The sequence below is a fragment of the Pan troglodytes genome, chromosome 3 (assembly GCF_028858775.2).
Source record: "Pan troglodytes isolate AG18354 chromosome 3, NHGRI_mPanTro3-v2.0_pri, whole genome shotgun sequence".
NCBI lineage: Eukaryota > Metazoa > Chordata > Mammalia > Primates > Hominidae > Pan > Pan troglodytes.
Window position 1 is genome coordinate 151,759,404 of NC_072401.2, and position 24,715 is coordinate 151,784,118.

The following is a 24,715-nucleotide window of genomic DNA, read 5'->3' on the forward strand; positions in this document are numbered from 1 at the left end:
AGGCTTTGATTCCCAGTACAAATGGTCCTCCCAGCACCCTTTGGTTTCAACATCATTTTACCCCCATTGCATCTACGACCTTGGTAAGATTCCCAGCCTTCCTCACCCTCCCCGAGACGAGCAGAGACATCGAGATGCCTTTTGCCCCATGTCAAGGAGGTCAAGGAGTCTCCAAGGAGGGGCCAAACTCAGGCTCTTCCTCTGCTTAACCAAGTTACACCCTGAATTTCACTGTGGGGTGGCTGCTCTGCTCTTGGAGTGCCAAATGCAAAAGGAGACAAAAACCTCTTTGTGTTTGGCCTTTGGCTTCGATCTCTGTAGTGTCTACACACACTTGCACATATACACACACACACACACAAAACCACCCTGGGATGTTTGCAGGGAAGCCATGATATGCTTGGATCTGACCATTTCCCTGCCTCCTTCCTTCCTTCCCTCTCCTCCTAGTCTGACCACCATATATAAAGGCACAGGCTTTCCACTTCCTCTTCCTCCCTACCTTGCACTTCCTAGTATCATCTTCACTTCTTCCAGGGGCATTACACTCACTGCTCAGCTATTAGAGCCAATCATGACTTTAGGACTACTTTATTCAACTAGAGCTGACTCTTGATACCAAAAGTTGGGTCTTGGGGCTTTCTAAATCCCATCTCTTTCCAAAAAGCCCAACTTTCAAGACCCTCCCCCACTCCACCTAAAACAGTGAGGAAATATACTGTTACCTCTTTGTTCTGTATAGTATGACATTTTTCTTACCTGGAACAGTAAGCCTTATAGTTTAGCCTCGACTAGAAGTTAAAGGTTAAAAAGGAATAAGATTTAAGGGACAAATGGATACAATCATTTTCAGGTATTTAAAGTATTATTCATTATAGAAACTAAGAACTCCATATGCAAAGAGTTTAAAATAGGACTGGGCACATAAGCACAGCTGTAATCATTACCAATATTTTTACTGAATGTAAAGCAAAGGCAGGCCTGTATGCCAGAGATAAGGAGGGAGAGAGTACATTGCCATTTTGGGACTGATTATGCTGAAAACCTTCTATTATGAAATAAATACTACCTTTTGAATTTCCATTTGCAAAAATCTTGGGGATATAGAAAGTGTGAGAAAGAGTTAAAAATGAAATCAGAATACACTTTGCATTGGGTTTACGAGAGAAGGTCGGCTGACCGATTCAACATCTGAAACCTAAAACCTGTTTTTCATATCTCAATTTTGACATGTTCTAGCTTTTCCCAAAATTCAACGTAAACAAAATCAGCTGCCTCATCACCCCAGAAAGTATGCGACAACATGGGGCATAAAGGATGTTAAAGTAACTACAACTCGCAGCTAAAACAAGATCATTGTAAAAGAAAATTATTGACAGAAAATCATTGACTCACGATGGAGACCATTTTGGTAGAAAGGACGAAGAGAAGCTTAAATTATTAATCACAGTTAACAGAAAGTTGCCTCAGCTATAAGTTTTATGACCAAAACATCCAAGTTAAAATGTACATGTTGTTTCTGCTTTCTCTCAATGTGACAGTTGCTAAGCCTGGTCCATTAAGCAGGCAGACCTGTGTGTGAATCTGCTGGGTGAGGCAGTATTAACCTCTTTGACATTAGTTTTCCTAACCCAGTGTCTCCTGTTTCTTCAGTTAAAGTGGATTTGGTGTTAATATTTCCAGCCTTCCGAAGGACATGATTATAAGTGCCACCCAACCTTTGAGTACGATTATACTCTTTGCTACAAAGTACGGAGTGTCCTAGAAAATCAATAAGTCAGTCCCAATGGATAAAGTTAAAGATTTTTAAAAAATCAATATATCAGGAGGAAAAAGTCTCCAGCCATCTAGATATTTCAAATGTTATATTATTTTTAAGTGACACCACCATTTGAGGGCCCATTTTTTCATAAAAACCCTAATGGTTTAACTGTTGTGACATCTTTAGTCATTGCTTAACAAACCTGAATCCCTCAGAGGGCTTCTTGGGGCCATAAAGTGGATAACAGAACACAGAACAGAAGTGACCGGTACTTGATTACTCAAGGACTGTCCCAGAGGCCTGGCCGGATCCCTTTGGTAGGCAAAATACAGGGAGGGGGTGCTATGTCCTAGAGCCTTCTACTTTTCACGGAGGAAGATTCTGGCCATGTCTGAAAGCTCCCTCCTGCAATGCCTGAGGTTCTCCTACAGTGCCTCAGCAGCCTTGTGAGGACCCAGAGGATGGAGGAATATCCAGAATCTCACTTCCAGTGATTCTCAAGAGAGGGCTTTTCTGTTTTGAAAACACTTCTAAAGCCACTATCCTAATCCTGGGTTGTATAATCACGATAGAGGGAGGGAAGAACAAGCACCATTTATTCTCACAGTTACTCCCACCTCCGAGCTAATGTTAACCAGGAGCACATGTTTTGAACTCCTGACCAATTGTTAGAGCGTAAAAACAACTAGAACAAATTGCATGTAAAATATCTTAATACAGTTCATTTTAAAAATAATAACTGAAATACAAGAAATATGCACAAGGTGATGGGTGCAGTTATGCGCAGTCCTGGCCACACATTGGAATGACTGGGGAACTTAAAAAAAGTCAAGAATCTAACTGAAAAGGTTCCACTTTAATTGGTGCGGAATGGAGTTGAAGAATCAGTGTTCTTTAAGTTTCCCATGTGATTCTAATGTACAAAAGCAACTGATTAAAACCACAGTATTACAAATACACAGAGAAAGATTCTATCTATCCAAAGAGCAGAAGCGCAGAAATACCTCATACAGGATCCCAAAGCTTCCAGATACCACAATGGTCTCCTAGCAACTGCTTCACCTGAAGGCCACTGAAGTAGCAGCTGTTATGACTAAAAGTTAATGGGAGCAGTTTTCATCCTTGTGTCTCAGTCTGATTACATTACCATTTGCTTTGGTACAGTATTTCCAAAGCTCATAATCATAAGTCACCTGAGAAACTTGCTCAAACTAGAGATTCCAGGCTTTTCCTTCCTAGTTCTATTCAATAGGTCTCTATACTACAGCCTAGGAAGCTGTACATTCAATAAGCACCTCAGGTGGTGCTTATGACTTGGCAAGTTGGAGAAACTCTGCTCTAGAATCTAAATTGTTAAAACGGCCTCTCAGTTCCAGTCTTACCATTTCACCCAGCTTCAGTTCATCACATATATTATTTCTAGAACACTCTTCCCACTTCCTATATCCATTATGCCACTCTCTGCTGGCTAGCACAGCCTGGCTACATGTTCTCAGTTGTGTCATTTGTGTACTATTCTTGTTTGAATTCCCCTCCCCTCTGGAAGGGCAGGAACTGGGACTGGGCATAGAGGAGATCGTTATGATCTTGAGACCACAGAACACGGAGGTTAGGATAATCCAAAAACAATAACAAAAAGTAATAATAAAAAGTGAAACTATATTTGGAAGTCAAGCAGACAATGGAGCTAAACAGCCTATCTGAAGCACCCTAGCCTACAAGGCCTTCCTGTGTACTCGTTGGGAAAAAGAGATGTTCAGCACCATAGCAATAACGGCTGACACCTTTGCAATTACTGCCAAGTGCTTTTCATACATCATCTCATTTCATCTACATAGTATATAAGGCATACACTACTCTTGTCCTAGTTTACATAGGAGAATGCATAGATGTTTAAGTAATTTGCCCAATGACAAACAACTGTTACATAATATAGAGCCAGGAAGCAAGCCCAGGTCAGGCAGGCTTTGAACCACTGAGCAATACTGTCTCCCACTTACAGAGAACAGAACAAATAAGTAGGTTCAGGAAACAGCCTCAGTTTCCTCATCTTATGCCCTGGAAACAAGTGGACTATAAGAACTCCTAAGCTTAGATTGGAGTCTAGTGTTTCAGGGAGGCACCCCAGATACCATGTCATGCTTCTTCCTTAACCTGCTTCTTGGGAATTTTTATTTAATATTGTTGAATGTGCTTTTTAAAAATTTTTTTTAAATGTTGATTGAATGCAATTTACTTAAAAGTGACTTTATTCCGAGCCACATTTGTTAGAATCATCTTCATTGGCTGACAATTCAAGACAAAAATTTTGGTACCTAACGTAGGTTCTATATTCTGTTTCACATTCGTTTTTAATCATGTTTCTGAGAAATTAGGCCATTCCTTTGAATGTGTTTCTTGTAGTAACAGGTTCAAGGAAAATGATAATGAAAAACAAATCTGATGTCTCTACTTTTCTGAGAAATGTGGAAGGAAATCCTTTAAGAAATTGATTATAATGTATGTTATAGTGGAAAACAAATAAACTTGGTATCAAACAAGCCAAGGTTTGCCTCACTGTAAGCTGTGTTACCTGGATTAATTACCTCCCTTCTCTGAGCAATGATGATTAATCTTAAAGTAAGGATAGTATTACCTAAAACAGAGCTGACAAACTATGACCATGAGCCAAATACGGCCCCTCCGGACTGTTCTTTAAAACCCTCCCTCCAGAGAAAAATAATTTTTACATTTTTTAAGAGTTGCAAAAAAAAAAAAAAAGAAGACGAAGAAGAAAAAGAATATTCAATAGAGTTCCTATGAGGCCTGCAAAGTCTAAAATATTTATTAATACTATCTGGCCCTTTATAGAAAAAAATTTACCAACCCCTGACCTGAAGGCAAGACCCGCCTAGGTTATCATAAAAAACAAAGCTAAGATGAGATACAGAATCTATATTTTAAAGTAGGTTCTCTCACTAGATCCCAACAAGGCTCCCAGTACTTGAAATTCAAATTTGTGTTTCAGCAAAATTTCAAATGACCACAGGCCTCCTAACAAAGGAGAGAAGCATCAAAGCAAAGACTCATTCTGTGAAAGGCAAGGATCTGCTACCTGAATTATTGCTAAGCTTGGTGTAGCATAAAGGTTTTCAAACAGGGAAGGAGACATGACTTGGAATCTACTGTCCTTTAAAATGTCACGCAGAAGCATAAACAAACAAAACAAGTAACCTCTGGCGTTGTTCTGAAGGGGAGGGAATAAGAATGGGTGGGCTGGACCTTCACTTGACCTCTCCTGTCCCTCCGGAGCAGGCAGCCTCAAGAGATCCTTGGAGGCACAAAGACTGTTCTGTGTGTGTGTTTGTATGTGTGTGCACATATATATGTTTGTATGTATTTCAAAATTGGAACAAAATGAAATTCATTTACAATAACATGACTTTTAAAAATGATAGAAATGCTATATAAAGAGATAACTACATTATGAAAGTCTGAAAGTTCCCTCATCATTGCAGCTAGAGAAAGTTAAGTGTCTCCGCCAGGACCTGGAAAGTATTGCATTCTGTCCCCCACCTCAGCCACTCACTGTTTCTGGTTAAGGGATTCATACCAGTCACAAGGAAATTTGGCTTCCATCCAAGAGGAGGGGGAAGAAAACAAAAACAACTCCTCTGTAAAACAGAAAGGAAAATGAGTCTGACAGATTTATTCCTTTCTGCATTTCCTGTTGCTGCTTCCCAAGGTTGGCTTTCAAAAGCAAGACTTTGTCCCATGAGAATAACCACTATAGCGTGGCAGCCCTCTCTGAGAAAGATCAGCCTCTCCATTTTCATTTCTTGATTTTTTTTTAATTCCACAGCCCCAGAACAAGCCCCAGCTGCCCTCTGTGTCCAATACAAACATGTAATATTCTCTTTCCTTTGTTTTTATAAGACTTTAGAAAAGAAGAAGGTGGGGATTGTTATCAAAGTCACAAGGACAGAGAAGGTGAACCCAGGCGTGGTCCCAGAGGGAGGAAGAAGCCATGTGATATTTGCAGAACAAACAGAAATAATGACAAACTAACACTTTCAAAAAAACTAGAACCATTCTCACTCATGTGTCTGCTTAAAAATGTATGTTTTTTAACTACATGTAAGTGATACCCCAAAGACAGATTCAGGAGATTGGAGATAGGCATGCACATAAGTGCAGACTCGAGCAAAGGATAAAATGATTCCACGGGGGCAGAATGGTGAACTAATGTATATTACATGTCAAAGTGTCTGCCAATTGGGTATGTTCTTATAAAGAATTAATGTTTCACTCACATTCAATACAGTTGACTTGCTCCAGCTGAAATGGACCTAGATAGCTATTTATTATCTGAATAGCTTTAACACAGTATTCTCCACCCCGCAGCTGAAGTTATTGAGTCTAACATGTGGTATTCATTAGTAGAAATCCTGGAGTGTAATTGTCTAGATTTTAGGCATAAAGCTTTGCAATAAAATTTTGCATTAAAGAAAAGATTTATTTGCAGTCTCCTGAGTTCTGCCACCAACATAGTAGAAACAACAACAATTTTCTTTTCCTTTGGCCTAAAACACATTTCACTGGCTTTTTAAAGAGAAATTACATTCAGAAAAATCAGAGCTCTTTTTGCAACAAATTTTTTAAAATATTTAAGACATCCTTTCTGGAAAATCATTTAGGAAAAATAACTGAATCCTTCTTGAAAGGATAGGGAAGAGTGATTTCTGTACGCAAGACATTTAACTCCCTCCCACTTTCTTCCTCCTCCTTTTTCCCAGTTCTTCCTCCCACCCACTTATTTGAGAATTATAATTATATAGAGAAAAAGCTATTAATAATTTGTAAAATAACTTGTTAGGTTTTATTAATTAGCAAATAATATTTTATTCCCATTTCATATAATTTGAAGTATTTTTTTTAAGAGTCAGAGTCTCACTCGATTGCCCAGACTGGAGTGCAGTGGCATAATCATAGCTCACTGCAGCCTCGAACTCCTGAGCTCAAGCAATCCTACCACCTCAGCCTCCTGAGTAGCTAAGACTATGTGTGTGCACCCTCGTACCGGCTAATTTTTTAAATTGTGTGTGCGTGTGTGGAGACAGGGTCTCCTTATGTTACTCAGGCTGGTCTTGAACTCCTGGTCTCAAGCCATCCTCCCACTTCAGCCTCCCAACGTACTGAGATTATGGCCGTGAACCACCATGCCCAGCTAAAGCAAATTTTATAATCTATTTTTGTTAATTTGTTTATTTTAGCAGTGATGAAATTATAATATCAAGGGCCTAAAAAAATTGAGAAACATTATGAGAGTAAGGTGTAGGGAGCAGTTTGGGCTTTTTTTTAAAAGCCTTTATACCCAAAACGGAAAAATTTTAGATCCTCATTTTTTAAATATTGAATAAAATATTTAAGATAAGGTCATCAGACATTGAATACTTTACTTAAAGCTTTACTACCACCAGCTCCACAATAATCTAAGGACTATGAAACAAGAAGTCACATAAAATGAACTGGAGTTTCAAATCCTAGCACATTTGTGTACACACAAAAAATACATTGCTTATATTTCTTTCCCTTTTAAAGTGTGTGATTTTTCATTTCTATCAAAGTAATATATACAGATATTTTTAAAAATCAAATAGTACCTGTAAAAGAATGAAGTTGGACTCTTGCCTTACACCACATACAAAAATTAACTTAAAATTTATCTAAGACCTAAACATAAGACCTAAAATACAAAACTCTTAGAAAAAAACATAAGGTGGTCTTCATGACATTGGATTTGGCAATGGTTTCTTGGATATGACACCAAAAACAAAGACAAAAGAAAAATAGATAAGTTGAACACATCGAAATGAAAAACTTTTGTGCATCAAAGAACACAATAAACAGAGTAAAATGGCAATCTCCAAAATGGGAGAAAATATTTGCAAATCGTATATCTGATAAGACATTAATATCCAGAATATGTAAAGAACTTCTACAACTCAACAACAATAAGAAATAAATAATTCAATCTGAAAATGGGCAAAGAATTTGAATCGACATTTCTTCAAATAAAATATACCAACAAGTATATGAAAAGATGTTCAACATCACTAATCATTAAAACAATATAAATAAAAACCATGATGAGATATCATCTCACATTTATTAAGATATCTACTATTTTTATAAAAGAAAATAACAAGTGTTAGGGAAAATCTGGAGAAACTGGAAACTTTGTGTACTATTGATGGAAGTGTAAAATAGTACAGCACATTGGCAAACAGTGTGGCAGTTTTTCAAAAAATTAAAACTAGGATTACCATATGATCTAATGATTCCACTTTGGCCATATATTTAAAAGAAATGAAAGCAAGGGCTCAAAGAGATATTTGTATACCCATGCTCATAGCATTATTCACAAAAGCTAAGTGATGGAAGCAATGCAAATGTTCATGAACAGATGGGTACATAAACAGAATGTGGTATGTATGTACAGTGAAATATTATTCAGCCTTTAAGAAGTAAATTCTGACACATATTACAACATGGATGAATCTTGAGGACATTATAGTAAGTGAAATAAGCCAGTCACAAAAAAATACTGTATTGAGCCGGGCACAGTGACTTATGCCTGTAATCCCAGCACTTTGGGAGGCCAAGGCAGGCGGATCGCCTGAGGTCAGGAGATCGAGACCAGCCTGGCCAACATGGCGAAACCCCGTCTCTACTGAAAAAAAAAAAAAACTACAAAAATTAGGCAGGCATGGTGGCAGACGCCTGTAATCCCAGCTACACAGGAGGCTGAGGCAGGAGAATCGCTTGAACTCAGGAGGTGGAGGTTGCAGTGAGCCGAGATCGTGCCATTGCACTCCAGCCTGGATAACAAGAGTGAAACTCCATCTCAAAAAAAAAAAAAATACTGTATAACTCCACTTACATGAAGCATCTAGAGTAGTCAAATTCATAGAAACAGGAATTAGAATGATGGTTGTCAGGGCTGGAGGGGGAAATGAAGAGCTGTTTGATAGATCTAGAGTTTCAGTTTTGCAAAATGAAAAAGTTCTAGAGATTGATTAGATAACAGTGTGAAAATACTTAGCACTACTGGACACTTAAAAATAGTCAAGATGGTGTCTGTCTTAGTCTGCTTGTGCTGGTATAACAAAATAACTGAGAGTGGGTAACCTATAAGGACAGAAATTTATTTCTCACAGTTCTAGAAGCTGAGAAGGCCAAGCTCAAGGCACCAGCAGGTTTTGTGTCTGGTGAAGACCTGGTCTCTACTTCCAAGATGGCACCTTGAATGCTGCTTCCTCCAGAAGGGACAACGGCTGTATCCTCACATGGTGAAAGAACAAAAGAGAGCAAACTCACTCCCTCAAGCCGTTTTATGAGGGCTCTAATCCCATCCACAGGGGCTCTACCCTCATGACTTAATCACCAACTAAAAGCCCCCCACCTTGTAATACTATCATATTGGTGATTACATTTCAGTATGAATTTTAGAGGAGACACAAATATTCAAACCAAACCATAAGGTAAATTTTATGTTTCGTGTATTTCATGACAATTAAAATGTTTTTAATTTAAAAATAATTTTCTAAAAGTCAAATAGTGGGGTTGGGGGCAGGTTTAAAAAGAATTAAAATGGAAAAAATAAAGAAAAGTCAAATAGTGACTGCTAATGGCTATAAAGTTTACTTGTAAGACACTGAAAATGTCCTAAAATTAGACTGAGGTGATATTTGCACAACTCTATGACTATACTAAAAGTCATTGTATTATACACTTTAAATTGGTAAATAATGTGGTTTGTGGATTATATCTCAATGAATAGAACAGAAAAGCTGAATAAAAGAAGAGTCCTCCTGCTTAACTGCCTGAGCTGGGACTTTGGTCTTTTCTTGCCTTCAGACCCAAACTGACCTTGGATCTTCTTGAGTCTCCAGCCTGCCATCACTAGGACTGGAACTTATACCATAAGCTCTCCAGGTTCTTAGGACTTTGGACTCAGACTGGAACTATATCATCGACTCTCCTGAGTCTCCAGCTTACTAATTGCAGATTTGGGGACTTTTCAGCCTCCATAACTGTGTGAGCCAATTCCTTATAATCAGTCTCTTTATACACACACTCATACACACACACACACACACCCTATTGGCTCTTTCTCTGGAGAACCTTAAAATACCCCCATATCTCCAAATAATATGTTCAACTTATTTCTTGATATTATCTTCCTTCAACAGAAGATAAGAATCTAGCTCTCATCCCTAATTAAGTTATATTACATTGCAATGTTGATGGAGTATCACTACATTGTGTTCTATAAGACTCTGTCTTAGCTAACTTGAAAGGGAGATTATCCTTGGTGGCTTGATAAAGTGAGCAGCCACACTGAAGAGGCTCATTTAGCAAGCAACAGTAAGTGGTCTCTAGGTAGTGTAGGCAGCCTCTAGGATCTGAAGGCAGCCTGCAGCTGACAGCCAGCTAAAAAGATGGGGCCCACAGCCACACAACGATAAGGAAATCGTTTTGCCAACAACTTAAATATGCTGGGAATCAGCTCTTTCCCAAGTTCAGTCTCTGAAGAGATTGCAGCCCCATTTGGAAACTAAATTGTAGCCTTGGGTGACCTGCAAGCAGAGAGCCTTGCTGAGCTATGCCTGAACGTTCATCACACAGAAACTAAGATAAAATGTCATGCACGTGCCTGTTGTCCCAGCTACTCAGGAGTCTGAGGCTGGAGGATCACCTGAGCCCAGGGAGGTCAAGGCTGCAGTGAGCCATGATTGTACCACTGCACTCTAGCCTGGGTGACAGAGTGAGACCCTGTTTCAAAAAAAAAAAGAAAAGATAAAAATGTGTGTTGTTTAGGCCAGTAGACTTGCAGCAATTTGTTATCCAGCAACGAAAAAAACAATACAATGGATTTTTTCAACTTCATTAGCAAATTTGTTATTAAAGTTTTAAATTTTTGTATTATATTAATTTCTGATTATTATGCTTGTTCTTTGAATACTTTTTCAAATGTCAATTGTGTCCAGGTCTAATTATGAAGGAAGGGAAGAAAAAATAATCTGAGGACTTCCTTACAATTGATAACAAAAATATTAATACTTCTCTCCTCCCTGTATCCATACCCTTTGCAATATGATTTTTTAACTCCTTTCATGAAGATATAGAGTTATTTCCCCAACCCTTGAATCTGAGCTGGTCTTGTGACTTGCTTTGACCACTAGAATGTCGGGGGAAAATGACTGAGTTAGATACCAGTTAGAGCCTAGTCATCAAGAAGTAGTTTAAGCTTCTACCCATTCTCTTGGGACCTTGCCTCTGCCTAATGAATAAGCCTGTTGGAGGACCAGACAGAGACCACACAGACCAGAGCTGAGTCAGCCTAAATGCACCTGCCAAAGCCCCAGAGATGTGAGAAAGCCAAGTCACAATCAACAAGGCCACTCACCCAACCTGGCAGATGACCTCACATCCAGCCCACTGGTGACCAGAATATTTGTGAGCTAGAAAAGTGCTTGTTATTTTAAGATACTACATTCTGAGGTGGTTTGTTATATAGTAATAGCCAAATAACACACGCTCTTTATACATATTTTTAGCCTATCCTTTCGTTTCAGCCTCACTCTCACCTTTCTTCGGAGATACCTGCTGCTGCCTCCAGTTGCTGGGAATGTGCAGTGTTAGTCACTGTTTTTCTTGTTGACTTCTCCCTTTGCATGTCATCAGGTTTCATCTTCCTATGTTCTGCTAAGCCAGAAGAGCATAGGAAGAGTTCCAGAGCCAGGCAGAATTCTGTCTTTCAAATTTTCATTGCCAATTTCCTTTCTTTCTTTCTTTCCTTCTTTTTTTTTGACAGAGTCTTGCTCTGACACCCGGGCTAGAGTGCAGTGGCATGATCTCGGTTCACTGCAGCCTCTGCCTCCCAGGTTCAAGCGATTCTCCTGCCTCAGCCTCCTGAGTTAGCTGGGACTACAGGCACGCATGACCACGCCCAGCTAATTTTTGTATTTTTAGTAGAGATGGAGTTTCACCATGTTGGCCAGGATCTCGATCTCCTGAGCTCGTGATCTGCCCGCCTTGGCCTCCCAAAGTGCTGGGATTATAGGCGTGAGCCACTGCACCCAGCCTTGTTGCCAACTATCATTTGGTGTTATAACCTCTTTCATTCTTTTTAATGTTCTTTATTCCTTTACTATCATTTAATGGGATTTCAGGAAAGAGTGGACATAAGCGTGGCACTCAAATGTATCACTATAACCATGTGTTCAATACAATCCTCAACTGCAAAAGCAAGATGTATTTCTGCCTCCAAATGCAATGCCATTTGTATAAAAAGAGATATGATGTGCTCACTCTCCATCACTTGCCACTTTTTTCTTCATGATTTATTTTTGACGTAGTTGTCCATAGCAACTCTCATTACCTGCCAGCACAATCTACCCACCTTATCTTGGTGTATTCTTCATCACTTATCAGAGTTTCTTCACTGGGGCTCTACAGAATCCCAGGAGTCTATAACATGTTGCTAGGGATTCTACAAGAGACATAAATGAGAAAAGTAAACACTGATTTTTAAATTTTTCATGCCTTGGAATTCTAACACTCATAGTAATGGATGATGACCAAGCAGCCCTGTTAGAAGTTTTTTTTAGCAGTCTTTCAGCCCATCTGGCATTATAGAGTAAGACCATTTCATTTGATTGGATTCTCTTTTAATTTTCTATTTGAATTACAGGTGGCCATTAATAATTATTGAGCACAGAGTTGCACATAGCAGGAGTTCTTCAGAACTACATTCAACAACCCCTTACACACACCAAGTGACCAAGGGAAGAAAAAAATAACTCCACTAGTGCAAAAGAAAATCAGAGGGAAGTTTGTATTCTGAAGAAGAACTTTCTATGCACCATAACTCAGCTTGTTAATTTGCGGTTATTGTAAATGTTTCATGGATTGTGTAGGTAAATTGAATTGGATGTTTCTGTAGTCTTGGCTCCTTTCTTATTTATTTATTTATTTATTTGTTTATTATGATCTTATGTTTTCTATTTTATTAGCCATTTTTTGGTAAACATGACTGATAATCCAATGTGGTGATGTTTGAAAATGAGAGATAGAAGATGTCGATTCTAGACCTATAGGGAGAGTTTGCATAAGGTTAACAACAAAGAATTATAGTCTTCTGAGTCATTTCACTTTCTGGTTGAAATAATTGACACAATAGGAAAAAAGGAAGGGAAGGAAGGAAGGAAGGGAGGGAGGAAGGAAGGAAGGAAAAGAAAGAAAGAAACAGAGAGAGAGAAAGAAAGAAAGGAAAGAAAGAAAGGAAAAGAAAGAAAGAAAGAAAGAAAGGGAAGGAGGGAGGGGGAGGGAGGGGGAGGGAGGAAGGAAGGGGAAAAGAAAGAAAGAGGAAAAGAAAGAAAAAGAGCAAAAAAGAAAAAAGGAAAGAAAGAAAGAGAAGAAAAAAGAAAAGAAAAGAAGAAAAGAAAAGGAAGGAAGGAAGGGAAAGAAGGAAAGAAAAGAGGGAGGGAGGAGAGAGGGGGAAGAAGGAGGGCGGGAAGGAAGGAAGGGAGGGAGAAAGGAAGGGGGGGAAGGGAGGAAGGGAGGGAGGATGGCAGGCAGGCAGGCAGGTGAGAGAGAGGGAAGGAGGGTGGGAGGAAGGAAAGGAAGGAAGGGAAGAAGGGAGAGAATGAAAGAAAGGTGACATGGTTTGGATGTCTGTTCTACCCACATCTCATGTGGAAATGTAATCCCCAATGTTGGAGGTGAGGCCTGGTGAGTGGTGTCATGGGGGTGGATCCCTCATGAATGGCTCAGTGTTGTCTTTACCACAGTGAATGAGTTCTCCTGAAATCTGGTTGTTTAAAAGTGTGTGGCTCCTCCCCGCTCTCTTTTGCTCCTGCTCTAACCATGTGAGATGTCTGCCTCCCCTTTGCCTTATTTCATGATTGGAAGCTTCCTGGGGCCCTCACCAGAAGTAGATGCTAGAGTCATGTTTGTACAGCCTGCACAACTGTGAGACAATTAAACCTCTTTTCTTTATAAATTACCCAACCTCAGGTATTTCTTTACAGTAATGCAAGAGCAGGCTAATATAAAAAGAAAACAAATGTCAAGAGCAAGGATAAAAATAATCTCATTTCATTCAAAAACAAAATTTGTATGCTTATCTCAACAGTGAATTGATTATGCAGCAAAAAACTCAAACATAAGTATCACATTTTTACAAGTATCATATTAAAGAGGTACATATCATTCTTTGCTTTTGCTTTCAAAAATAATGCTTTGTACATATACAGACCTATAAAAGAAACCACAAAACCAACTTGTGTATAATAATTTTGTAACTCTATACGTTTGTAATAATTTTGTAACTATATTTAAGCCAGATCATGTCAATCAGTAGCAAATTATTTCTTCAAAATCCTGACTAAAACTGTCTTAGACTATATTTTATTCATATTGTTTGGGTTATGGCTTTAGGAGCTTTACTATTCAACATCATCAATGTTCAAGTTGAAAACATTAATTAAAATTAATTTACAGCTTGTATTTAAATTAAGTCTACACAGTCTACCTTTAGGAAATTAAATCCCATTTTGGCTTAAGACAGTTATTTAGCAGAAATTTATTACGTTTGTCTCATGAGCTTTAAAAATTTATGAATGGAAAGAAATTAATTTTAAGTAAAGTAATCTAAACTTAACTGCCTATAATTTTCAAGAAAGTTTCAGCCAGGCACGGTGGCTCACCTGTAGTCCCAGCACTTTGGGAGGCCTAGGTGGGTGGGTCATTTGAGGTCAGGAGTTCAAGACCAGCCTGGCCAACATGGTAAAACCCCATCTCTACTAAAAATACAAAAATTAGCCAGGCGGTAGTGGCACATGACTTTAATCCCCACTACTCCAGAAGCTGAGGCAGGAGAATCCCTTGAGTCTGGGAGGCAGAGATTGTAGCGAGCCTAGATCGCGCCACTGCACTCCAGTCTGGGCGACAGAGTGAGACCCTGTCTCAAAAAAAAAAAAAGAAAGAAAGAAAAAGTTTTGCTGAAAAGTCATTTTTTCTCTAAATAAGAAGAAACTACTCTTGCACACACCATATCAGTTTTTTGTCCCATAAAAATTTGTGATAAAACTTTTAGGCTGTGGTAGGCTGAATAATGACCCCCAAAGTTGTCCACATCTTAATGCCTGGAATCTATTAATATGTTATCTTACATGGCAAAAGAGAGTTAACAGATTGATTTGAATTTAGGGTCTTAAAATATAAAGAGTAGCTCAGATTGTCCAGGAGAGCCTAATGTAATCACAAGGGTTGTTATAGGAAAGAGCAGAAAAGCTGGGGTTGGAAGAGAGGGAGAGAGAATGATTTGAAGATGTTAAGATGCAAGATTTGAAGATGGAGGAAGAGTCCACTGCCAAGGAATGCAGGCAGCCTCTAGAAGCTGGGAAAGGCAAGGAAATTGATTCTTCTCTGCAGCCTCCAGAAGAATGCAGCCCTACTAACCCATTTTGATTTTCTAGTCTCCGGAATAGCACAATAATAAATTAGGGTTGTTTTAAGTTACTAAGTTTGTGGTAATTTGTTACAGCAGCAATTGGAAACAAATACATAGGCCTAATTGGATAAGGTGAAAGCACACACATACACACATGTACACACACACAATCAAACAGGTAATTTTTTTTAACAGGAAAGAAAAACTGAGTGTCATCCACCTACAACTACTGATTTGCTTTGTGGGGTTTATATGCTTGGTGGAGAGGGGGAACAAACAAAATGAGTAGGTTAATAGGTTGGCCAAAATAAATGGATCCCCAGGAAAACTGCATTCTCTATTCAAAAGACCATTGACAATCATTCTTGGATTATCATACCCACAAATTACTGACCCTGCTAAAGCACCACGAGCTGCAGATATGAAAATTTTTGTGCAGTTTCCCTGAGACATGAAAATTATTTGAAGGGTTCATCCAGATAAAATGATTCAAAGTGGCTATATTACACATTCACTTGCTCACGTGTTCACTGTCTACACCCACACTCCACACAGGAGACAGAGCACAGTGGCAGTGTTACCAGAACATGAGGCTGACCCTAGAGACCAACAATAAGGAAGCCTTCTATTCCTCACTCCTACAGAGGTGTGAGCGTTTCATCTTATTTGAACACTAGCTCTCTGTTAACACTTTGCTTGTTGCTGACTCATCAGGCACCGCCTTCCATGTTTGCTCATCTGTGTCATTTGCAGTTTTGAATCCAGTAGTATCTTAGTCTTTGCTCATTTACTCTCTCACACTGCAGTCTCATAGCTACTGAATCATTGTCCCTGAAAGTCCTGCTTCCCTCTACTTCCATGCCAGGTTCTGTAGCTCTGCATGTCTTTCTGGAGCAAGTTTTCTGGTTGTCCCTGTAAGAGCAGTTCTCCGTTCTGAAGCTACATACTCAGTGATCTGTGCCAGGAGTTGGCAGTTACGGCCCAAGGCCAAATCCAGCCCACTACCTGTTTTTGTAAAGTTTTATTGGAACACAGCCATCTTCTCTTGTTTACAAGTTGTCTATGGCTGCTTTCAAACCACAACTTCAGAGCTGAGTAGTTGTGATAGAGGTCTTATGGCCTGCAAAATCTGAAATATTTACTATGTGAAATATTAAGAAAAACATTGGTGGCTTTTGCTCTATGATTTTATGGCTATCAAAAGAGGGTTTTGACCCTTATTCCATTGGAAGAGACACTTCCTTTCTGTTTAGAGTAAAAATTGAAAATTGTTCTGGCTTGCCTGGTGGTTCACATCTGTAATCCCAGCACTGTGGGAGGCCGAGGCAGGCAGATTACTTGAGGCCAGGAGTTCAAGACCAGCCTGGCCAATATGGTGAAACCCCATCTCTACAAAAAATACAAAAAGTAACCGGGCTTGGTGGCGCACACCTGTATTCCCAGCTACTTGGGAGGCTGAGCCACAAGAATCCCTTGAGCCTGGGAGACAGAGGTTGCGGTGAGCTGAGATCATGCCACTGCACTCCAGCCTGGGCAACACAGCAAGACTCTGTCTCGAAAAAAAAAAAGAAATAAGAAATAAGAAAATTGTTCCTTCGTGCTTGCAACACAAAATCACCTGCTGCATAACAGTGTTACCACTATCCAACACTGTTTGTGTCTTGAGATATTATTGTTTATTCACAAAATGTACAACAGCATACAGATTATTAAAAAGTGCTGTGCAAAAAGAAGATATTGTCTTACCAGAGAAAAGGAGCATTGCAGGTTTTGTGATTACCCATGAATATGTATTTTAAAAATCGGTTTTATTTTTATGATAGGAAAAAGGTTTTGTTGATTTGCAGAACTTCTGATCAAATATTTTCAGAACCTGGGTTCCAACTGTTTCCTCCACAATAGCTATTCTTAATAACGTCAATGAGAATTCTAAACACAAAGCTGCTTTTCTGTAGCAAGTACCTGTGCATATGTTTTCATAATAATCGGAGCATTTTTGTAATAATTTTTAAACTTATACACAATGACATTGAATCAGTAAGACAAAGTCCTAAATCTTCTCTCTTCTCTAAGAAAACTCCCCATATTTCAAATGCTGAAAATAGGGATTTTGTTTACTCCAGCCAGCATTATTTATAGATTGCCCAAAATTTGCATTTTTGAATGGGAATTTATAGACCTCCCATTATTTTAGCATTTTAAAAATTATCTAATAAATTCTATAGCATAAAGAACTGTTTGAGCATCAAATCCAGATTCTCATAATGGAAATTATCTGAGCATGTTTCTCTGCCTGGCAGAAGGTGGCACTAGAGTTATGCTTGCAAAACCAGTGCGAAATGTCTGCAGAGGCAGTATTTAATTGGCCAGACTTCAAACAGCGGGCTAGCATGGAAATCAGCATATATACTGTTAGTAGTCTTTGAATCAGAATCAAGGCCATATTAACCAAACTTCTCAGAATCCTCCTCCAAATCCTTCAAACAAGTGTCACTAAATAATCATTCTATAGATATTTATTGAGTCCCTAATACTGCATAAAATACCCTCTCTATATATTAGTAATACCCAGTAAACAATACAGATATTGAAAGTTATCTGTTAGTGAAAGAGACAGATATAAACGGGCCATAGGCAATTATCTATTTACTGACAATTGTCCTGAGTATCAAAGCAGAGACACAGGTTGCTACGACAGGGTATTAAAAGAGAACTTGACGCAGTTGTGGCAGCAGGGAGAGAAGTCTTCCTTGAGTCCTTCTTCCTGAAAGTGCTTATTCTTCATTTCTCATATGTCATACTTTCTAGGCCCTATTTCTGTTTCCATGCTTAAATACCACTCCATAATTAATTGCAATATTACACTTCTGTTCCATATTCCATTAACTCATCTAGCACTATGTAATTTCCCTTGGCTTTGCAGTGCTAGTTTCTTCCGAGTATTCAATAGAGCAGTAGTTCTCACCTGCAGCAAGACCACCCTAGTGGCAATTTAGAAATTTGTGGAGGTCATTTTATGGATTCCACAATGATTTGGAAGGTGTTCCTGGCATTAATGGGTGAGGGCCAAGAATCCCGGGCATCTGACCAGGTGTGGAACCATCCTGCCCTGGGAAACTGACACTCTCCATCCCTCATGTCTTTCCAATGTCCCATTGGTCATTCATCTACATGAACAGCCTCCTTATACTTATCTCATGTTTTACATGTAAACCCAAAGTCTTTTGCATGATTTTCATGCAAACTGAATCTTACAGAAATTAAACAATAGCATAAATTGAAGTAAAACTATACTTTATTTAGTTTGAAACTTTCCCAAAAATTGTTAACCATTTTAGAAAATTCTTTCACCTATATTTGAGTCCTGATACTACACGCCTACCCCATTCTGCTTTTCCAGCTGACACATTTATGAAGATTCTGCAGATGAGCATAAGCATCTGACCACTTCATGATGACTTCTAGTATCATCAAGTCAAAGTATTTACTTATCGAAAACCATATTACTTCATAAAAAATACCTGCCTTGAATTTCTCCTTTATATTAAAGTCAGGGAATTTTTTTTAAATTGGGGGGTATTATGTTTTCTGTGAATTTCATGTCAGAGTAGTAAAGAAGATATTATGTGATACTTTTCTTAAAAAAGACATTGGTTCTGATGGGGAGAATCACAGTAGTAGTGCCTACTAGTCAAGGAAGCCTGCAAAAAGCCACTTCTGGCTTAAAAACCTGCCCCCACATGTTGTCTGTGTGACCATGGGCAAGTTCTTAAACTCATTCCACTGTCTTCATTTATACAATGAGACACCAATAGGACCTATCTCAAGGAAACGTTAAGGAAACAGGAGGATATGAGAGCTAGGGTGACACCATTTTAAAATAACTTCATCCTTGCCAGTCACAACCCATGGTCATAACATGTTTAGAGTTGAGGAAATGGCATAAAGATACCTGCAAGTACATACTCCCACAACAATGGATAGTCCGGGTGTCCTGATACCTAAAACAATACATGCTTTCAAGATAATTATAGTTATGCTTTGATGTGCTTACACACTAAAATGCCAAGGATATTGTATTAGTCCATTCTCATGCTGCTATGAAGAAACACCCAAGACTGGGTTATTTATAAAGAAAAGAGGTTTAATTGATTCACAGTTTCTCATGGCTGGGGAGGCCTCAGGAAACTTACAATCATGGCAGAAGGCACCTCTTCACAGGGCAGCAGGAGAGAGAATGAGTGCCGAGTCCCTTATAAAACCGTCAGATCTCAGGAGAACTCACTCACTAGTAAGAGAACAGCATGGGACACTGCCCCCATGATTCAATTATCTCCACCTGGTCCCACCCTTGACATGCGAGAATTATTACAATTCAAGGTGAGATTTGGGTGGGGACACAGAGCCAAACCACATCAGATAGTTTTCTTTAAATCAGCAAAACAATAAATTTCATCATGCAGTCAGCCCACCCACACGTATACATAGCAGAGCTTTTATATAGATAATACCCCTATATAAGAAAACCTTAAAGATGAGGCATTCCTCCTCTCGCTTTTTGAAGAATGCCCTATGCTGTATCTGAGTAGCTTTCAATAAACCATCCCTTCTCACTGCACTCTGTGACTCACCTTAAATTCCTTTCTGCACGAGATCTAAGAACCTTCTCTTCGGGTCTGAATCAGGACTCCTTTTCCAGCAACAGAACCACTGTCATTTCTGCAATGATTAACTGAGATAATATTCAGGAAATGTGAGGCACAATACCAAGAACATCATAAAAACTCATTAAATGTAATTTTACTATTTTTTCAGTTAAAGTGGCAACTGATCATGGTTTAGCGATGATTTTCCTAGTTAGGTGAAGTCTACTTTGCAGTATCTATCTTTTGAATGTTAAACTCACATAATATGATTGAGAGTATGTATGGTATGTGCACTTTAAAAAACAGTTCTTGATTGCTGTTGTTTTAGTGTTTTATCCTTCAGTATAAAAGCCATCTTGCTTCTACTCTCTGAATCCAGCTATATCCTGCTCCATCATCTAAATTTACATTCTTGCTGCATCAACCTACAATCAGGGAGAATAAGAAAATGTATTTAGTGACCTGAACTGATAAGTGAAAGTGAAGACCTTGCCTTGGATGGGTAAATATTCTTAGCCCCACTTCCTCTGTAACCACCAGACCACATTGATCAGAACCAGGTAGGTTGCTATCCATATGAAATAGTTTCCTAAATCGGGTTGAGAAAAAGATTTATATTATCTCTGAATAAACTATTAAGCATTTTATGATTCTGAATAATTCATCTATTCAACAAATATTTATTTGGCTCATACTTTGAACAAAGAGATGTGTTGGGAGCTGGAGTCAATAATGAACTTCAACAAATATGCATTGTCATGATAGGCTCTGGGCCAGGTGCTTGTGGTACAGAGGAATGAGATATGGGCAGTACCTCAAAAATCTGAATCTATATTAAATAAACCAGCAGAATTTGAAATGTAAACTCTCTTATTACATCTCAAGGAAAGTTTGTAAGATGAGATGTAAATTAATTATTGAATACCCACCATGTCTAGAGTACTACAGTATACTACACTGTCATATAAACCAACATTCATTTTCCTTTCATCCTTATACCCACCCTGTAAGATAGGCATTATATTCATTTTTTTGTTCATGAGGAAAACAACTTAGTAAGATTATGTAAGTTTTTCAAACTAGGAATAACAACAGCTAGCTTTTATTGATACAAATACTGTGCATTACATTTTTTTTAGTCTTCATAAAAATCCTAGATGGTATTATTATTGCTCATATTCTACAATGTGGAAACAGAGGGTGAGGGAGGCTAAGTGAATGTTGCAATTTCACACAACTAGCTCTGGAACCAACATAGAGCCCCAGCCATCTGTCAATGAGAGTTGGGACCTCCAACCACTGCATGACAACTCTTTATAGTCCCGGCAGATTGAGTAGGAGAGTCAGAATGAGAACCCCAGCCTGACTGCAGAGTTCCAAGCTCTTCCTTCTAGACTCTGCTTCCTCTGGCTCTGGTCCATGACGAGTGACCATGGATGAGCTGTAGACTTTTTGAACCCTAATGAGATGAAACTGAAAAACAATTGCATGGATAGACTATTTTCAGGCAGGCCAATGTACCTACAACCAGAAAGCTAGATAAAATACAACACACAGATTTTTTTAAAGCATCCAAGATTTGCAGAAGTAAAGGGGAAGTAATTCAAGGATTAAAATTCTAGAGAGGAGAGAGCCTCTCAGAGGTAAGCTGAAGGTCTGAGCCTCTTTTTCCAGGCTTTTTACCAATTCCAGATGGATAGGGCTGGAGACAGAAATGGAGTTAAACTATGCTGTGGGGCAGAGAAAATGGCAAACAATTGGCAGTTGCTCCAGGGTTGGAACAATAAGACCGGAAACTTTGGGGGCCTCAAACACGTGGCCAGTTTACCATCCAAGACTTCACTAATCCTGAAGTTGCATGAGGCAAGATCTTAAAAACCGAAGTCTAAAGTCTCTGATCAGCAGAGCTGACATTCTTATTGTCTCTCTCGGAGTAGAGGAAACAAAAACTTACCATTCTTTGAATTAAAGCCCAGGTGGGCCATGTCCTAGGAAAAGGGAGAATCAGAAGCAGACTGAGTCTCATTAGAATGTAACTCAGCCTCCGCAGACCTAAATTTGGAGAAGTAAACTAAATAGGACTTCCTAACAATTTTAAGCTAAAAATTGTAGCCCATATTTGTATAAATTTAGACTCAAAGTATGAACTATCTGAAAAAAATAGTATTTTTTTCTCTTTGCTGAACCTACTGCTTCAAGTTATAGATCCTCAAAATGAAACATAAACAATCAGAAATGAGCAATAAACTTTCATAACAACTGATTTTTTTACAGCATTCTTCCAAATGCCAAAACTTAATGCAGGGCAGTTAGTTATTTCTGCAGAGCTAGGTGTTTGTTCATTTTCAGACTTCTGGAAGTGGCATTTCCGACATCATTTAATGGTTTACTGAAAATATTTACTTGGAGTATGAGTTTCATCAGACACCTCTTTGTGGTTTTACTCCTTCATTTGTTCTTAAAAATGTGTCAATGTCTTAATAATAGAATTTAAGTGAAAACTTAAACATTATAGCCAACAGAGGTTCTTAACTGATTGTAAAGTTGTATTGAAGTCAGGGGTGTTTCTTCCTAATTTGGAGTCAGCCAAGTTCAGACTCCAGACGCAGGGAAAATGCAGAACAGGACTATCAGTCTTCTTTGTTCAAAACAGATGACTCTGTAAGTATTTGCCTAGTTAAAAATAACAGCATTCCTTCCCCAAGTCATCAGCTGGACAGTCTAGCCTGCTCATATTTTTTTAACCCAGTCAGGGGAATACAGGTCAAAAGGCTATGTACTCTGAATTAAATTTTTTTCACAATAGGTTACACCAAAAAATTTGTCTACCTTTGATATTTTTCTTTAATGATTTTCCTTACTTCTCATTGTGGAAAACGTAACAAATTTACCTTAAATGGTTACAAAATACATCACTTTTACAAATTTTTCATATTGTTAACAGAAAAGCTAACTAGTTTTCACCAAATTGTTATTCAGCTTTCTTTATGATAGTTTCTACTGATTTCAATAACAACAATCTTGTTTAACGAATTCAATCTTTTCACGGCTGTTTGCAAAAACTGTTAATTAACAATTAGTGTGTTGTTTCATTTACATAATACCCATTGTAAAATGGGCATGTCCTTTTATTTGATTCAGATAGAAACTTATCACATTATCACTTTTTTTCATTCTCTCCTGCCTACTCTTTATCCCATCTCAAGACTTTCATTTGAGTAAATAAATATATTTGGCATTTTAGGATAATGTATCAGTGGAATATCCCAGACTCCTACCTCTGTCCCATTAATCCATGCTCCCCTATAAGCACCAAAAACAAAAGAGAGAGAAACCAAAAAAGTTACATGAATTTGTAAAATAAATGTCAAAGCTCTTTCTTTTAAAATTCATATATAATTTATTACTATTATAAAAGAGTGATAGTGAAAGAGTAGTTGGTAGCATGTTTTTGGCTATTAAAGCATTGTAAGTATGGAGGAGATATTTATATTGTAGCTGAGAAGTTTTCAGAGTCATCAAGAAGCCTGCATGTGGTGTTTTATATTTTAATAATTCATTAGATATTCTGATTTAATCAGATGTTAAGCTTACCCAACAGTACTTTACAGAGCTCTGGAAAAAAAAATACGTTGCTACACAATCCACAGCCCTATGGGGTTCCTATTACTTTCCATCTTAATGCCCAGGAGCTGCGATTCAAAAAGCAGCACTGGATGATATATGTCAATGTGGTTCCTGATCCCACAGATAAAGATTATGTGGTTGGTGCTGCATGTAAATAATCAGCACTGTTGATTGTGATCTTGACAATTTTGCACAGTTTGGGTCCTGGCTACCTGAGATCATCTTTCTCCCCCGGGTGCTTCACAATAGCCACAAAGGGCAATGGAAGGCTATAAACTTGGTCAAAGACACATGGAGCCACAGGGTGCTTTGAGGGTCACTGAAGGGCAAGTATGCTTTGTGCACCATTTGTACCCCCTCCTCTGTGATCACTGGTGGTGAACTGGGGCAAACTTCCTCTAATGATTCCCCAAAGGAGGATTTTTTTCCATCAAGTTCATGCCCTTGGCCTTCAGATCAGGCAATGAAATCAGAAATGTTCAATAGCAGCAAGGCTAGGAACATTTATGCTGCTCTAAATAGCCACAACATAGCATCCATCGTATGATTTCTGAGCTAATATTGCTAATATAGAATTTTTAAATTAACTTATTCACTCAATAAATTTTTAATTAGGACATAGAGGTGAGATGACTCTCCATCCAAGCAAGAACACAAGTCAGGCTTTCAACTTTCAATAGAAGATTAAACTGGCCTAGTGCATTCTGATATCTGAAACATGTGAGTCTCCTTTCAAGCAATAATGCCAGATATTTGCACTCTAGGATTTTTGCCAGAATTTAATTTGAACAGACTGCTCCATGGATTCTGTCAAAATACAACAGGGAGAAGCGATTTTTGAGCAAGATGGTTTATCCATTCCTCTCTTTAGGTATTCTAAACTGTCTTCTTTATCAAAATAGATCTCCAGAAAGCTATTTACTTGGACTACATAGACTTAAACCACTGAAGACCTATCTTCACTGAATTTACATTTTATTGTTATGCATTTAGCAATTCCTTTAAGAAATATCTACCTGAGAAACATTCCTACAACCTTATATTGTGGAAAGAGGAATTGAAAGTATTAGAAATTAAAGGGAGTTCAGAGACCTTTATTTCAGGATCAGCAATATCCTCATGCTGCCTGGGTAATATCTTTAAAATTCAGCTCTCAGATTAATAAGAGAACAAAGTACC

General features: G+C 38.4%; 1 long non-coding RNA gene across 1 annotated transcript in view; it reads right to left on the minus strand.

Annotated features, from left to right (window-relative positions):
• LOC107974438 (uncharacterized) overlaps positions 1–24,715 on the minus strand; it is a 59,300-nt gene that overhangs the window by 23,002 nt on the left and 11,583 nt on the right. Inside the window, exons 2-3 of the long non-coding RNA XR_001717224.3 lie at positions 19,895–19,995; positions 12,210–12,299 (exon numbers count right to left, since the gene is read on the minus strand). This is a non-coding gene — a long non-coding RNA (uncharacterized LOC107974438). The remainder of the gene's footprint in view (positions 1–12,209; positions 12,300–19,894; positions 19,996–24,715) is intronic.